The sequence below is a fragment of the Miscanthus floridulus genome, chromosome 2, assembly GCF_019320115.1.
Source record: "Miscanthus floridulus cultivar M001 chromosome 2, ASM1932011v1, whole genome shotgun sequence".
Taxonomy (NCBI): Eukaryota; Viridiplantae; Streptophyta; class Magnoliopsida; order Poales; family Poaceae; genus Miscanthus; species Miscanthus floridulus.
Genome location: NC_089581.1, coordinates 141715287 through 141732622, shown reverse-complemented (window position 1 = coordinate 141732622; position 17336 = coordinate 141715287). Strand labels below are relative to the sequence as shown.

Genomic DNA, 17336 nt, shown 5'->3' with positions numbered 1-17336 from the left:
GCTCCTATGAATGCCTAAGATCCTTTGGAGCAAACTTCATTCACATATGATCGAGAGTTGGAAGTGAATGGAGGGTCAAATACTGACCGGACGCTGGCTCCGGTGCGACCGGACGCTGGCCGCAGGGTCTGGTCAGTTCATTTGACCGAGGAGAACAAGTCTGGTGTGACCGGACGCTGGAAGGTCAATGTGACCGAACGCTGAGGGCCAGCGTTCGGTCGACTCCAGTAAGGGTCTAGACTTGAGAAAGTGTGACCGGACGCGTCCGGTCAGTGGTGACCGGACCCTGAGTATCCAGCGTCCGGTCGATTACAGTAAGCATCCAAGAGCGACCGGACGCGTCTGGTCAGTTCTGACCAGACCCTGACAGCGTTCGGTCATCACTTGAAAACTGTTGCGCGGGTTGAACTGACCGGAGCGTCCGGTCAAAACGATCGAAGCGTCCGGTCATCCCGCAGAAGCTCATAACGGTTTGTTTTTCAGGCTGCCTTATAAATAGAAGCTCTACTCGTGTGTGGAGTCACTTTTGCTCATTCCAACAGCTGAGAAACACGTTTGTGAGTGCCAAGAAGAGCAAGGTCCTAGTGAGGTGTTTGTGATTTGAGAATCCAAGAGTGAAACCTCATTAGTGAATCAAGAGTAGACAAGTGTGCATCCATCTTCTCATTAGGCTTCGCATGGTCAAGTGAGAGTTCGTGCTTGTTACTCTTGGTGATCGCCATCACCTAGATGGCTTGGTGGTGATTGGGAGCTTGGTGATCACCCGGCGGAGCTTGTGGGTGACCCAACTCAAGTTGTGAGCGGCTTTGGGTGATTCGCCGCGACGGAGTGTCGAAGAATCAACCCGTAGAGAGCACTTGATCCTTGCGCGGATCAAGGGGGAGCTACACCCTTGCGCGGGTGCTCCAACGAGGACTAGTGGAGAGTGGCGACTCTCCGATACCTCAGCCAAACATCGTCGCGTTCCTCTCTCCATTTACTTTGTGCATTTACTTTAAGTATTTACTTTGAGCAATTCAATACTTGTCTTTACATTCATAGAATTGCTATGCTAGAGTAAGTTTGGAACATAGGTTGCAAGTCTTTTGTGCGTTAATTTGATAGAAACACTTTTCTAGGCATAAGGGGTTAATTGGGCTATCCGTAGGATTTGATTATTGCAAGAAAATTTAGAATTAGCCCAATTCACCCCCCCTCTTGGGCATCTTGATCCTTTCAGTGGCGCCTGACCCGCTGCAGCTGGCCTCGTTCATGCTCACGCACGTCGACATGGGCCACCGAGGGAAGACGACCCTCAACGTCAGCGGCGTGCTCGGCGTCGCCGTCTCCCGCAACGGCACTGGCCCGGTGATGGGGCCGTACGTGTCGCCCGAGCTCAAGGTGTGGCCTGGGAGCACCGAGCTTAAGATCCTCTTTGAGGGCGTGTACACCAAGGACGAAAACATACTGCTCGTGCTCCGGTACCCGACGACGCTGACGCTGACGACGCGCGCCGTGCGCGGCGAGCTGACGAGCACGAACGCCAAGTCGGATGTCGCCTACTTCGATGCCATGCACCTGCTGTCGCAGCTGGGTGCCTACTCCAACTACAAGTTCGGCTCCGAGAAGCTCGTGGACAAAGCGTGCAGCACGCACTCTTACCGCGACGACATCCTCGGCGGCGGTCGGGGTCTGTACAAGGGCAACTCCTTCTGCGGCATCCTCGACCGGTTCACGTCGGAGGACGTGCTCGCCGTCGTCCCGAACTGGCGGTGCAACTCCACGAACGCGGTCTGCCGAAGGCTCGGTCCGTTCGAGACGAACAAGGCGATCAACGCGACGGACGGTGCGTTCATGTACGTGAGCATCGTGATGCAGGACGTTCGGTGCGAGCCGAGGAACGCCCCGAGCGGCGAGAGCTCGGCGAGGGTGTTGGCCGTGTTCCGCGCCGTGCCTCCGTGGGAGTACAAGTACTCGGTGGGCAAGCGGAGCGGGCTCAGCGGCATGACCCTCTCGGCCGAGGGAGTGTGGCGCGCATCCACGGGGCAGCTTTGCATGGTGGGCTGCCTCGGCGTCGGGGCCAAGGCGTGCCACTCCCGCGTGTGCCTGTATGTGCAGACCACCTTCACGGCCACCCGCCGCAGCCTGACGGTGGGGCAGATCACCCGCGTCGACGGCAGCCTCACCGACAGCCCTCGCCAAGTCGTTCCTGAGCTACCCCAAGAAAGACGACAGCCTCACTGACGATGCGATGAGCCTGTCCAACCTCGCGGGCGACCTCACCCTCCACGTCCCGGCCGTGAACGGTTCGAGCGGCCGTTCTTTCAGCTGGAGGTGCTCTCGCTCGGATCTCTCGTCGGCCAGACCACGCTGGCGGCGTCGGCTACGAAGTTTCCTGGAATGCCCGGCGAGCTCGGTGGGGGCAAAGCGTCCTCTTGGACGTCGTCGCAGCAAGAGTCCTCATCGACTACGACGTCGTCGCAGCCAGCAGAGTCATCTCTCCTCAACGTGTCCGTGGAGCAGGAGCAGGATGTAGTGGCGTAGGAACAGGACCGGCAGCAGCAGGTCGCAGCCGCAGCGGCCGTCGTCCCTGAGGCCGCGCTTTGTACTCATGTAATACTACTGCAAAAATACACGGAAACATCCATCTTTGTCCCCTCTTAACTCTGAATCCGTTTAGTTTTGGCACAAGAGGTAGTAACAAATGTTGTAGAGCTACGCGAGATCTCCAACTTTACTTAAAGTGCCAAAGTCTAATTCGGTCTGGTTGGAGACATACAAGCTTCCAAAGTGGAGTGGCGCGGCGCCATCCACCGGCTTCTTGCTCGCGGGGCCGCCGGGCTGCGGCTGGTCTGCATGGCCACGACATCGTGCCACGTCAGCACGAGAAGCCAACGTGGAGAGGTATGGATCTAGATGATACGACGTACAAAGTTTATGGACCCAAAAAGCCACTTTAACAGTTGATGGACCTAACCGAAATCTCCTCACAAGTTAATGAACCTCTGGTGCATTTAACTCTATCCCAAATAAACTGAATATGAATTCTAATCCTAACCCAAATAGAAAATAATAAAATCAAAATTAGACAAATATGAGGAGAAGAAATAAGTAGAGAAAACTATTAATAATCAAAGTATGTAGCGTAACGTAGGTTTGATCCCCAATTTTTTTCCCTATGATAGACATGATTTTTTATAGTTCGATCTGAATTCAGACTAGCGATGGTACTAGACTCCATATGAAACTCATATTCGATTTTGCCTATTCCATCTTCCGTGCACCGGCCTCTCAAATTTATTTTTATCTGTCCCTGTCTTTCGCGTGCCGGAGCAGTGCAATCTGGGAAAGCTACACAAGCACCGCATACATAAGCACGGCATATGGTAGAGTTCAGGTAGAGTATGTATATATATGGAGTATGGAGGTAAAAAAAGAAGGAAAAAGGAGAAATAGGCCAGATAAAAGGCCGATAAAACGAAGAGTCTTTTACTTGTATGCCATTAAAAAAGATGGTCTAATCGTCTATGTCCCTAAAAAGTTCGATCTATCGTCAGTGTCCAAGCTCGAAAAACTTTTCTCTCTCACGCCATTCTGTCCGCCTTCTGTTTGATTTGCGCCGTTTGGCTGTCCTGACGAGTGGGGTCCGCTGTGGCAAATGACCTCAGTTGCCCCTTGCCGTTGGAATTAGAGGTGGAGGCCGTGTTGACCGGTATTGACCGCTCTCACTCTCCTCATCTGGCTCGACTCCTCCGCTCCCTCCTCTATCCCATCACCGAAACCCAAACCCTAGCAGCGATTGTGGGCGGTGGCGTCGGGCGACTGAGCGTCAGCGGGCTGCGGCGGCTGAGGGGAGACAAGAATCCCATCCCTGGTTGCGGCGGGGCATGGGATAGTGGAGCAAGGGAGGTACCGTGGGCAGCCCGGATTGGCGGCGCATGGCGGCGAACATGGCGGCGGCCGAGCGCCCTTCATGGTTTCGAGACGGGTGAGTTCCTCTTCTCCTTCGCTTGCTTGTTCGTGGTGATTATGGAGAGCTAGGATTGTTGTTGCTTGCTCTTGCTAGTTTGTTTCCCCCTTTGTGATTGTTGTTGTTCATCTGTAGGATGGACCCAATTAGTAGCTACAATCTAGAGTTTCGGATTATTTCTGAAAATATGCGTGGGGGGAAGTGGTATGGCGTGAGTGAAGTTGTGGATATTGATCGTGCAAACTACAGAAATGTGGTTAAAGGTATTGTGGATAAGTATCCTGGGCGCTATGGGGATACTTACAGTGTGTTTTACTGGTGCCATGACACAAAGATGAACATCCCCCTCACCAATGACCATGACTTAGTTGAAATGTTTGCCAAAAATAAAGCTTCCAAGTGTTGTTGGATGAGTTTAGCCTACTATAAACCCAACACTGTGCCTCCTGTCATCCCTTCTTGGGATCCAATTACTGAGCAATCTATTGAACCACCCATCACTCCTTCAATGGCCACTCCTTCCATTGCCACTCCTTCCATTGCCTGTCCTTCCAATGCACCTCCTAGCATTGCAGAATCAACCCAGACAAAGAGCACAGCATGTGCAGATGATGACATTCTGGCAAACCCAAACCCAGAGAATGAGCATATGGGTGTTGATGATGAAGGTTTGTACCTTGACCTTCCACCACCTCCAAAGCCACAACAACCAACACCTCCAGAAGATCAGATCCAAACTGCCACCACTGAAAGGTGTCCAAGTCCAAAGCCAGCTGAATCTGAAACTGAGAGTGATAGTCCAAAGCCAGCTAAATCTAAAACTGAGAGTGATGCTAGTTCAGGGTCTGATGATGAGTTTGATCCTGAAATGGACCCTGATGAGGCAGATGAAATGGTTAAGGACCATGAGCCTGACTACATGGCACCTCTTGAGTATGACAAAAGGAACCCCCCCATGTGTGTTGGAAGCATGTATCCAGACATGTTTGAATTTAAGATGGCTTTAGCTACTCATGCTGCAATAAAAGAGAATCGATATTTCATTCAGAAGAGTGATACAGGAAGGTACCGAGTGTACTGCCTCTGGAGGAATGAAGGTTGCCCTTGGAGAATCCATGCATCAACCATGAGTGATGGCAAAACAATTCAGGTGATTTCCTCTTCTAAGTTCTAATTGGTGCTTCCATTGTTATATATTCAAACTTGGTGTTTTCATTGATATTTGCATGTTGTTTTCATTGGCAGGTTAAGAAGAATCCATCTATCCATGAATGTCAGAGCCAGAAGAGGACTGGTGTTCCTGTTGGCTGCACCAAGTATTGGGTTTGTGAGAGAGTTATTGACTGGCTGAAAGAAGATGGGACTTTGGGTACTACTGAGTTGATTAAGAAACTCAAGGATCATTTCAAAGTGGAGATGCCCTACATGAGAGTGTACTATGGTAAGAACCTTGCTATGGACAAGCTTTATGGGCCATGGGACAAGAGTTTTGACAACCTGTACAGATTCAAGGCACAGATAGAGAGTGAGAGTCCTGGGTCAATGGTTGTGATTGATAACCACATAATAAACAACAAGCTCAGGTTCAACAGGCTTTTTTTTCAATGAAGGCTTGTGTTGATGGATTCCTTAGTGGTTGTAGGCCCTATTTAGCAATAGATAGCACTTTCTTGTATGGTAGGTTCAGGGGCCAGTTGTGCATAGCATGTGCAGTTGATGGGCACAACTGGATGTATCCGGTTGCTATAGGTGTCATCAATTAGGGCACCACTGGTACACCTGCAAAAATGGTGATCCAGCAGACATAGCTGCAGTGGAACAACAAAGGTAAACATCATGACTTGTTTCATCAAGCTCTTTCATCACATTGTGATATTGGCTAATTTTTGCTTCATGTTGCCTGCAGGGGTCTCCCAAAGAAGAGGCAGAAGAAAGCAGCTTTAGCCAACACAGAGACAAGCATTGTTGTTGCTAGACAACCTGTTGGGATGGTTTACCCACCAAATGAGGCTGTGGAGTTTGCAGTACCCCAGAAAAGGAAGAGGAAGACTTCATCTGCATCAAGTGTCAAGAAAAGCAAGGCCTCATCTACAAGTGCATCAGCTTCAACTGGCAGGTATGGTTGTATGCATCTTTTCCATTTGAGTGCTCTTTTCATTTCATCTTTTTCATTTCATTAGTACTACTTTGTGACTGTTTGTTTACTTCATGAAGGTCTGGAACTGGATCCAATGAACCTGTTCCTCTCCAAAGTGTGTTCCTAGCCCCTAACCCTGCCAGCACTGAAGCAACAGGCAGTGCCACAGTGATGGCACCACTGAAGGAGCAGGAGTCTGTCCAAGTTGCCAGTCCTCCAAGGAAGAAAATTGCTGTCAAGAAGAAGCTTACACCAAGGAAGGATGTATGCCGGGTTGCAGCTGACCCTTCCAGCCCAGCTGCAAATACCAGAGGCAAGAAGAACCTACAGCTTGGTTAAAGAACAGGTGACTCCTCAATGGCCTTTTGCTTGGTAAACCTGAGAACATGTTGGTGATGAAAACTTATCTTTTTGTGGGATGAAAACTTGTTGGAAAACTTGGTTAAAGCACAGGTTTTTGCTTTGTTGAAAACCTAAGACAATGTTTGTGATGTGATGATTTCCTGTGATGTAATGTTGGTGAAATGAACGAAACTGAACTGAACAATGTTGGTGATGATTTCCTGTGATTTTCTATGATGTTATGTAATGTTTGGACAAGTTAATGCTAGTTTCATCCAGTTTGGACTAATTTGATGTTGTTGATGTCATTTTGGTTCATGGTTAAGCATTGTTGTGGTCTAAAATGCCATTGCAACCTTCATTCATTGATTGTTCATCCATACATGCATAAACATACAATGGCAAACACACACACCTACTTCTTCATTATTGCATACATGGCAAGAAATATTGCAAGATAGACCAGCTTCTCAATCCATTTAAGCTGTTGCATAACCCCATCTGCCCTGTCTTGAACTCCACCTCTGCCAGCAGCCTGGAAAGCTTCATTCATGTTGGCCACTTGAGCTGAAGCTGCTGTAGGTGCTGCTGCCACTGCCTGCATAGCCACTGGATCCATTGCCTGTATAGGCAAAGGAGTAGCATAGCCAGCCTGTGATGGAGTGACATCCATCTCATCCTCCCACCTCCAGAATTGGCACCCACCAGCCTAAGCACCAGATTATTAGAAGAGCGCTCTTATTAGAACCACAAGCACAGATTAGAAGAACAAGAGCATAACATGAACAAAGAAGAGAGACAAACCGAGAAGTAGGGACACTTGTGAAAGACACGACTGGTGTTCTTCTCTGTCCTCGCGGTGAAGCGATTGGCCAGCACTCTACAGTTGGGGCAAAAAACGCGCCTAGTGAGCCGCCTCTCATAAGAGCTTGAACCTTCAGACATGGCCATGGAGAAGAGAGGGATTGAGTGGACAGAGAGGTGAGTGGGAATGGAAGGGAGGGGGTGGCTATATATAGAGCAGGGCAAGTTGGCGCCAAGGCCAACCTTGTTGGCGCCAAAAGCCATCAGGTTGCCGCCCAGCAGACAGTGGCACATGAGAAACAAAAGTTCCAGGGGCATTGAAGTCATTTGCCACACACATTTCACACCGTCAGTGCGTCAAGTAGACGGAATGGCGTGGGAGAGAAAAGTTTTTCGAGCTTGGACACTGACGATAGATCGAACTTTTTAGGGACATAAACGATTAGACCATCTTTTTTAATGGCATACAAGTAAAAGACTCTAAAACGAAACGTCCTGATGTAGAAGAGCGAAGAAGCACAGATCGGAATTCCGTGTCGACGATGACGAGATGATGTGCTGGTGCCGGACAGCCCTCCTGGCGAGGGTGGCAGGGCATGCTCGTGGAGCGCGCTGCACCGGCCGCCACGCTGTTGTCGTCGTGTCCGCCGGAGGCGCGGCTTTCGCTGCTCGTCCGGACACTGATGGCGTAGCTGGCACATGACGCCTGCGCGGGGGGCTGTCGAGACGGTTGCGGCCACGACGAGACTGCTCCCTTCGCCGATCCCGTGGCGATCGCCATCCGGGAGGCTGGACGCGTGCCGACCCGCGTCGCTGAGCCCCTCGCCGTACCCCAAGAGGCTGTCCCAAAGTGGTTTTTACCCGGTCCAGAATCTACCCCACGGAACCACCACTGCGGATTCGTTAGCCTCGGAAAGATGCCGTTCCGAAAGCACGGCCACGTCGGAGTCGAAATCGAGACTGAGCTGGGCGAGGTGCTCTCGTACATCGGCAAGGGCTGCAGTGCCAATTGTGGATTGCCGGATGTGCTGCAAGCTTTGCCGGTTCAACACAGAAAAGAGGAAATTAAGAAAAGCTACGCCACTGGAAGAATGAGGAGAGAGACAAGGTAGAGATGGCGTTGGCGCGATGCCGGGACTAGGGCATGTTTAGATTGCAAAAAATTACAACCCGATGAATAGTAGCGTTTTCGTCTTATTTGGTAAATATTGTCCAATCGTGGACCAACTAAGCTCAAAAGATTCATCTCGTGATTTCCAACTAAACTGTGCAATTAGTTATTTTTTTACCTACATTTAATGCTCCATGCAAACGGCTAAAAATTGATGTGATGGAGAGAGAGTGAAAAAACTTAGAATTTGGAGGTGATCTAAACAAGGCCTAGAGCAGAAAAGAGAAAAGGTGGGGATTTTTTGTGCTCGCTGTGGGTTGCCCGTTTGAGTAGAGTAGCATCTACAGTTCTGCTTTGTGTATGTAGCTCTGTGAATGGGTAAAAGAAACAACGGACTGCAGGGGCCAGTGGCTCTGGGACATGATTTTGATTTTTGAGAAGGAGAATATCAATGCATTTTGAGGGATTACAATAGGTGATGTTAGCTAGCTAATGGTTTAGATGAGCTCTGGACATGGGCCTGGACCCTGGTACAAATAAATTAAAGTATTTTTAGCACCCAAATAAAATTTAAGGGCTGGAAATTAGTTTTGGGTGCAAAGGAAGACTTAAGGAAGAGATATGGATATTGACAACAAACTTGAATTAAAAGAGTTCTGAAAATGATATTTAATTCCATCGCATTTCTATAAATATGGACAATGCATTTTCAGACTATGGTAAGCCACCATGTAATCCATGCCAAAGATGGAACTAGAAATAAGCAAAGCGTCTGTTGGCAGGCATGAATTGGCTGGCTGGAGCTGGTGCTGAACCAACCAGCCAAGCAGTTGCGTCCAGCATCCAGCCAAGCCCCAGCCATTTTAAATCGGCTGAATAGCCATTTCAAATTCAAACAAAAAAAAATGCCAACAACAGTGGCTATTCATAAACAGTCCACTTCTAGTTTATACTTAACAAATCATCAACCTTCACTGGTCCTTACATACAACCAACAAATGACAATCTATTTGTCCAATCCATACAACAAAAGAATACAACATACACTAGGGTTAATAAATTAGGCATATATGCAACATATACAAAAATTCTGAACTTCATGAAGCCACTAACCAAACTGCACACATACGTGCAATCTGCAGCTGCACATACACTGCCCGCCTTCGTCCTACTCCTGCGATCAGTACCAATTGTCACGCATAATGCATTCAGTAAATACCTAACTTAAATTGAAGTACTCAAGTAGCTTCATTGCATCACCTTTCCTCAATCATATTTCAGTCCAAACAACAGTTGATATCAACTCCCTCATTGCAGTTGTTTGTGTTCCACAATTTAGATCCACCCACTACGACAGCTTATACGACGGTGCATTAAGTCCATACTTACGCAGCCACAAATAATTATCCATTGCAAAGCATGATATGACAATCATCGCTTGCTTTTTCCTCATGAAGTAAGGAACCCGTTGCAGAATATGCCACCGCTCTTTGAGGCCCCCAAATCTCCGTTCAATTACATTGCGCAGCTGAAAGCTCTAGTTTGGTTTTGGTGAATTAATGAAACCCTAAGTGCTAACCTAGTTTATCAAGTGATTATGAGATAGGTAGCACATTCCAAGTGGCGAAGCAAATGAAGATCATGACATGATGATGGTGATGCCGTGGTGATGATCAAGTGCTTGGACTTAAAAAGAAGAAAGAGAAAAATAAAAGACTCAAGGCAAAGGTATAAATGATAGGAGCCATTTTGTTTTGGTGATCGAGACACTTAGCGAGTGTGATCACATTTAGGTTCGATAGCGTACTATTAAGAGGGGTGAAACTCGTATCGAAATGCGGTTATCAAAGTGCCACTAGATGCTCTAACTCATTGCATATGCATTTAGGATCTAGTGGAGTGCTAACACCCTTAAAAATGTTTGTGAAAATATGCTAACACATATGCACAAGGTGATACACTTGGTGGTTGGCACATTTGAGCAAGGGTTAGGAACTTTACCAGCGGAGTGTCCGCCCGTAGAGTGCGGACAGTCCGACGGTGCCACCGATGCCCTAGGCAGAAAATACGGAGGTCATTGTAAGTGACCGGACGCTAGTCTCGGTTGGACTGGCGTGTCCGGTCAGTGGCAGCAGAGGGCACGCAGCGTCGGTCTCTGACCGGACGCTGGGTCATTAAGTGACCGGACGCTGACAGGCTGCGTCCGGTCCCGCTGACATGGCAGTACACAGAGGAGACATCGAGTGACCGGACGCTGGGAGAGTCCGGTCGAGCCGATCATGAAAAATTGTTTCTAGATGCTTACTGGAAACGACCGGACGCTGAGGTCCAGTGTTCGGTCACTTTGAGCTACTGCGTCCGGTCGTCACTTGACCGTTGAGATCGAGCGATCAATATTTGAAGAGAGGGGACACGTGGCGTGCATCGCACGACCGGACGCTGAGGTTCAGCGTCCGGTCAATCTGATAGGTGCGTCCGGTCGGCCCGTGTTCTATGTAGTGAGGAGCCTAACGGCTCTATTTTGTGGGGGCTTCTATTTAAGCCACATGGCCGGCTCAAGCTCACTCTCTTGGCCATTTGCATTGATATAACAACCTTATGAGCTTAGCCAAAGTCCTCACACTCATCTACATCATTGATTCATCATCTTTGTGAGATTGGGAGAGAATTCAAGTGCATTGCTTGAGTGTTTGCATCTAGAGGCACTTGGTGTTTGTGTTTCGCTGTGGGATTTGCTTGTTACTCTTGGTGGTTGCCGCCACCTAGACGGCTTGGAGCAGCGAGGATCGTCGAACGAAGGTTGGTGATTGTCTCCGGCTTCGATCGTAGTGATTGTGAGGAGTTCTTGACCTTTCCCCGGTGGAGAGCCAAAACGTACTCTAGTGGATTGCTCATGGCTTGTGTGATCCTCATCTTGTGTTGGTTGTGCGGCACCCTATCGAGGGTTTGGCGTGTGATGTCAATTAGCGCGTGAACCTCCAAGTGAGTGAATCGCCACAACGAGGAGTAGCTTGCCGGCAAACAAGTGAACCTCGGTAAAAAATTATTATGTTCATCATTTGATTCCGAGGTGATTGGTCTTCATTGGTATTCATTCTTGTGATTGATTGGCTCCTTCCTCGATACGGCGGTATAAACAAATTGATCACTCTCTTTATACTACCGTAAACTAGTTGTCAAGCTCTTTAGTGTAGCTAGTTGTGAGAGCTTGTTAGTTTGGTTAGTGTGGCTCTTTAGTTAGCCTTTGAGAGCACATTAACTTAGTGTAGTGTCATAGCTTTTGTGTGGATAGAAACTATACAAACTAGAATTGTAGTAGGTGGCTTGCTATTTTGGTAGGCTAGCGCAACATTTGTTTCGTCTCATAATTATCTAACTGGTTTGTTAAGTGTTGTTGTAGAATTTTTTAATAGGCTATTCATCCCCCCTCTAGCCATTAGGACCTTTCAGCAGCCTCGAGTGAATGTAGTTAAATTTCTCCTCACGTTCTAACGTCTCCAACTCTACGCTCCTAAAGTTGTTCATATGGTACCTTGTATTCCGGGAAGGAGTCATGTATCCTTGAATCTCCATGTATCCCGCATCTGCCAGGTAGTAGTGTCCTACAACAATTGAACCAATTCCACAACTAGTGCCAACAATGTCCTACCAACTACCTACACACATGCTGCATCAATTATATTTGCAAGTCATCATGAACCTACGGGTGGATGCGGGAACCATTCGTTGCCCTGACAGTCTTTTAGGACCGCCATGTCATGACATGCCCTGCCTTGCCGACATCCACATGGGTGAAGCGGCCATCCATATCCACAATGGCGCAAACATTAAATAAAGTTTCTCCTTTCCTATTGAAGAAGTCAGCTTTGGCTTCCTGATTAACCTCAACCTTTATGTGGGTGCCATCTATAGCACCTATGCATCCATCAAACCATGGTGCATATTCAGCAAGTTTGTGGTTGACTCGTGCGTAGTTCCTATCCGCTGGAACTAGTATAGTCTATGCCCACCTATACATAACCTCTGCTAGTGCAGTTATCTTCCTACTAACCATATCTAACGACCTTTCAAATCTATCTTTGCATTCTCTACTAGCAGACTGGTGGGCACAAGTCCAGACATACATGCCTAAAGCTTCAATGGAATTACACTTGTCTGTAGATGGCAGCTAAAATGGAAGCAACATGTTATGCAAATGCATGAAGGCATCATGGGACATACGCAAATTGTCTATGCATTTTGTTGGGTCGTCAAGAGTAAGTTTCATCCATTGTGCGTCGGTGAGCTTGGGTATGGGACAAGGAGGATTTACAGTAGGACTTTGCTGCGCCAGCAGGCCTTTCAACCTTCTCAGCACGACAGCTGCCTTCACCAAGTTCACCATGCTTGATCCTTCACTGAAGTGTCGCTATTAGACGACTCCTCATTGCTGCTCATGCTGCAAGATTGAAATGGGCACAAACCAATAAGATGTGACATCATATATTGGCAAACAAACATGTGTTCATAAGTGATGTCCTAGAGTTTCTACAAAACAGTACAAAACCATTGCTTAATTTTTGACCAACACTGATGCAAGTTCTGAGAGCAAAGGATCACAAGATATTTGAACTTGCATAATTATTTCTATGTAAGAAAGTTATGCAGCCAGGGGATCATGCTAGTAATAATAAAAAAGAATCACTTTCAATTACCTCAACACACGTGCAGGCACGACCAGTCAATTAACGTAATTTCTAGGACTCACCATCTCCTGCTACCAAAGTTTACTAAACATGCTCAAATCAGAAATTGACATCAAATTAAATGCAGATGGCGCTTCAACTAGAATGCTCACAGTACGCCACACATCCAAGTAAACATAGTTCTCGACAACGGTCTTTATTACAACGAACAAAAAGAACATTACGCTGACAAGGTACATAAACAACTCAACATGCTCATGCTGGAAAACTGAAACAACTAAAGAAGCCGCAGGAGGAAGTATGCTGCTGATCACTTGGACTTGGAGAAAACGAAGTCCCATGAGACATTCATCCTAGTTCAGCCAGCCCTCTTTTGTTTCCAAATCAAGAGAAGCCTAAAAGCTCTAGTTTGGTTTTAGGGGAATTGATGAAACCCTAAGTGCTAACCTAGTTTATCAAAGTATTCATGAGATAGGTAGCACATTCCAAGTGGCGAAGCAAATGAAGATCATGACATGATGACGGTGATGCCATGGTGATGATCAAGTGCTTGGACTTGAAAAGAAGAAAGAGAAAAACAAAAGGCTCAAGGCAAAGGTATAAATGGTAGGAGCCATTTTATTTTGGTGATCAAGACACTTAGCGAGTGTGATCACATTTAGGTTCGATAGTCGTACTATTAAAAGGGGTGAAACTCGTATCAAAATGCGATTATCAAAGTGCCACTAGATGCTCTAACTCATTGCATATGCATTTAGGATCTAGTGGAGTGCTAACACTCTTGAAAATGTTTGTGAAACTATGCTAACACATGTGCACAAGGTGATACACTTGGTGGTTGACACATTTGAGTAAGGGTAGAAACTTCACCGGCGGAGTATGACCGGACGCTGGCCTCAACTAGACCGGTGCGTCCGGTCAGTGGAAGCAGTGAAGATGTTGGCGTTGGTCTTCGACCGGACGCTGGGTCACTTTGTGACCAGACGCTGGCGGGGTGCGTTCAGTCCCGCTGACGTGGCAGTGCACAGAGGAGACAGTGTGTGAGCGGATGCTCGGTGAGTCCAGTCGGGCATGATCGGACGCATCTAGTCACGAGTGGAACCTTACTAGAAACGACCAGACGCTGGTGTTGGTGCGTCCAGTCACTTCGAGCAGCGTGTCCGGTCATCACTTGACCGTTGGGATCGAGCGCTCTATATTTGAAAAGTGGGATGACATGGCAGCCATCCATTGACCGGACGCTGGCAGGGTGCGTCCGATCGATCTAACCGGAGCGTCTGGTCACCCCGAGCGGTGCCCAGTGAAGGGGTACAATGGCTCTATTTCGTGGGAGCTTCTATTTAAGCCCTATGGCCATCTCAAGCTCACTCTCTTGGCCATTTGCATTGACATAGCAACCTTGTGAACTTAGCCAAAGTTCTCCCACTCATCTCCATCATAGATTCAACATCTTTGTGAGATTGTGAGTGAATTCAAGTGCATTGCTTGAGTGTTTGCATCTAGAGGCACTTGGTATTTGTATTTCGCTGTGGGATTCGCTTGTTACTCTTGGTGATTGCCGCCACGTAGATGGCTTGGAGCAGCGAGGATCGTCGAGCGGAGGTTGGTGATTGTCTCTAGCTCCGATCGTGGTGATTGAGGGGTTCTTGACCTTTCCCCAGCGAAGAGCCAAAAGGTACTCTAGTGAAATGCTCATGGCTTGTGTGATCCTCATCTTGTGTTGGTTGTGTGGCACCCTATTGAGGGTTTGGCATGTGATGCCAATTAGCGCGTGAACCACCAAGTGAGTGAATCGCCACAACGAGGACTAGCATGCCGGTAAGCAAGTGAACCTCGATAAAAAATCATTGTCATCATTTGATTCCGAGGTGATTGGTCTTCATTGGTATTCATTCTTGTGATTGATTGGTTCACTCATCGACACGGCGGTATAAACAACTTGCTCACTCTCTTTACATTACCGCAAACTAGTTGTCAAGCTCTTTAGTATAGCTAGTTGTGAGAGCTTGTTAGTTTGATTAGTGTGGCTCTTTAGTTAGTCTTTGAGAGCACACTAACTTAGTGTAGTGACATAGCTATTGTGTGGATAGAAACTATATAAACTAGAATTGTGGTAGGTGGCTTGCAATTTTAGTAGGCTAGCACAACACTTGCTTCACCTCATAATTGTCTAATCAGTTTGTTAAGTGTTGTTGTAGAAATTTTTAATAGGCTATTCACCTCTCTCTCTAGCCATTAGGTCCTTTCAAAGCCCGACGACAGAGCCTATTGTTGCAAAGATTAAGAGCTTGGGCAAAGACTACATCACTCTCGCTGTAACGATCTTGCTTTCAGAATCTTATTGACTTGAGCCATCTCCTCGGCATCAGTGGCTTGATGGGCCTTATGCGCCCTAGTATCCCTGATAATGTCGCTTAGGTCATCAAGGCAGTCATCAAGGGTTGGAGTCCTGCTACTCTTCTTACTACGAGGACTGTTAACGGAATGGTCCCTAGTGACTCTCTTGGAGGACTGACCAACACTACATGGTTGTACGGGCTTGTTGGACAAGGCTTGAGGAGTCTGAGGGCTTGCACTACTGGGTGTAAGGTCAGGTTGATGTCCCCCTACAAATACCAACTCACCCCTGTCACGTGGGGTGCATCCCAAAATCAAGATCAGTTGCTCATAGCATTGTGGACGTCTGAACCTCTCATGAGCGGTTTGGCTACTTTTTCTGCACATGATCCCGGGATGGCCATGTTAATAGTCAGTTAGTGCGAACCTAAATGCTAAAAAAGAGTCAACGAAAAGGGTGTAGTTAGTACCCCGGTGCCTATGGCATACCAACCGGGGTCAGCTGTCACCTCTCCAGTATGCGGGTCACAGCCTAGCCCAGTATGGATCTGACCATCGCACCAATTGAAATACACCCTTTTCAGCTCGTTGTACTTGTTCTGGAGTTGTTTCTTGTTGTACTCAAGCCTTGTGGCCTCGTTAAAGGTACGATGGACATTTGTCCACCTGATAGGGGTTGGGGTATTGTTGCCCCAGTGACATAGGTTTTTCTACTAAGTGATTAGCTCAAGAAACAATGAGTAGGTTGTGTCATCCTAGCTAGCATGATCACGGTTCATCTGATGCAATGTTCGACATTCTGATGTATTATGCACATGGATGCTATGGAAAGAAGGGATTGGGCGAAGGAAAAGGGAACTTGCCTTTCCAAAATGCTTGCGACGTTTTGAACGGAGGTTGTACTGCCTGGCTACAGGTGGAGAGCACGACGAAGTCGACGACGCTGCCAGTGTGGGCAGCGTTGAGCACCAATGGATGAAACATCCCTGAATTCTCTGCAGCGTAAACATAGAGCATAATGTTTAGGTTCAACAAAACATAATGCATGAACAATAGGTGATAGTACTCTTAAAACCATCTACCAAGTTGTGCATATGAACATTATAAACCATACAAGATTATTATTTGTAAACTAGGCAACAAGGACATATGAACTCAAATTTGTAGCCACCAACAAATATACACATAGAAATAGGACGTTATCAAAATACAAATGGGGTACAAACTCAAGAAAGCAATTACAACAGCTAAGTTAAAACAAATATAACAATTAGAGAGGATAGTAAGCCAAACTCACCACTAATGGTAGCATATTTCAAAGATAGCTCAAATCAAAGGAAACAACACCCTTCTTAAGCATAGGGAAGACAAGAGGCCAGACTATTACAATAGGAAAGATGATTGCAAAACCAACTAGCATCGTACAATGCAGGATATTTACTATCGAGTTCTTGTGATGCATGTATACAAGACAACCAGTGTTCTCAGGATCCAAGAACACAAACTGGCAATAAGTAGTTTACTAAAGGACGCATGAATTACTAACCTTCTGCAGGTCGAGCTGAACCTACAACACCAATTAACAGAGTCTTGTCTTGTTTGGAATTGTACAAGAACGTACTACAACACTGTTCACCAATTTAGGACTGCACCAGCTTCATCATCCTGCACAATTCGGAGGCAACACAGGACGGAACACGTCAACAATAAGTTATGTATGATCAACAAAGTTATGTTCAACATAGATCTGAAATACGGACCTTCTCAGTGGGCGGATCGGAAACACCTGGAAGGAGGTGCCGTCGATCGGGTCGTGGCGGTGATGGGGGTTGGGGCATGGGGGAGACCTACAAGACGAGGCCGTGGGGCTCAGATCTAGCCAGGTGAGACTACGGCGGCGTGGGATCGAGGGGTACCTTGCTGAAGTCAGTCAGCGTCGATGGAGGCGGGTTCGGGGAGGGAGGCGGAGCT

At 47.4% G+C, this 17336-nt stretch overlaps 1 pseudogene; it reads left to right on the top strand.

Moving 5' to 3' along the window:
- LOC136537180 (uncharacterized) overlaps positions 1-2523 on the top strand; it is a 28980-nt pseudogene extending 26457 nt beyond the window's left edge.
- Positions 2524-17336: the final 14813 nt, after the last annotated feature.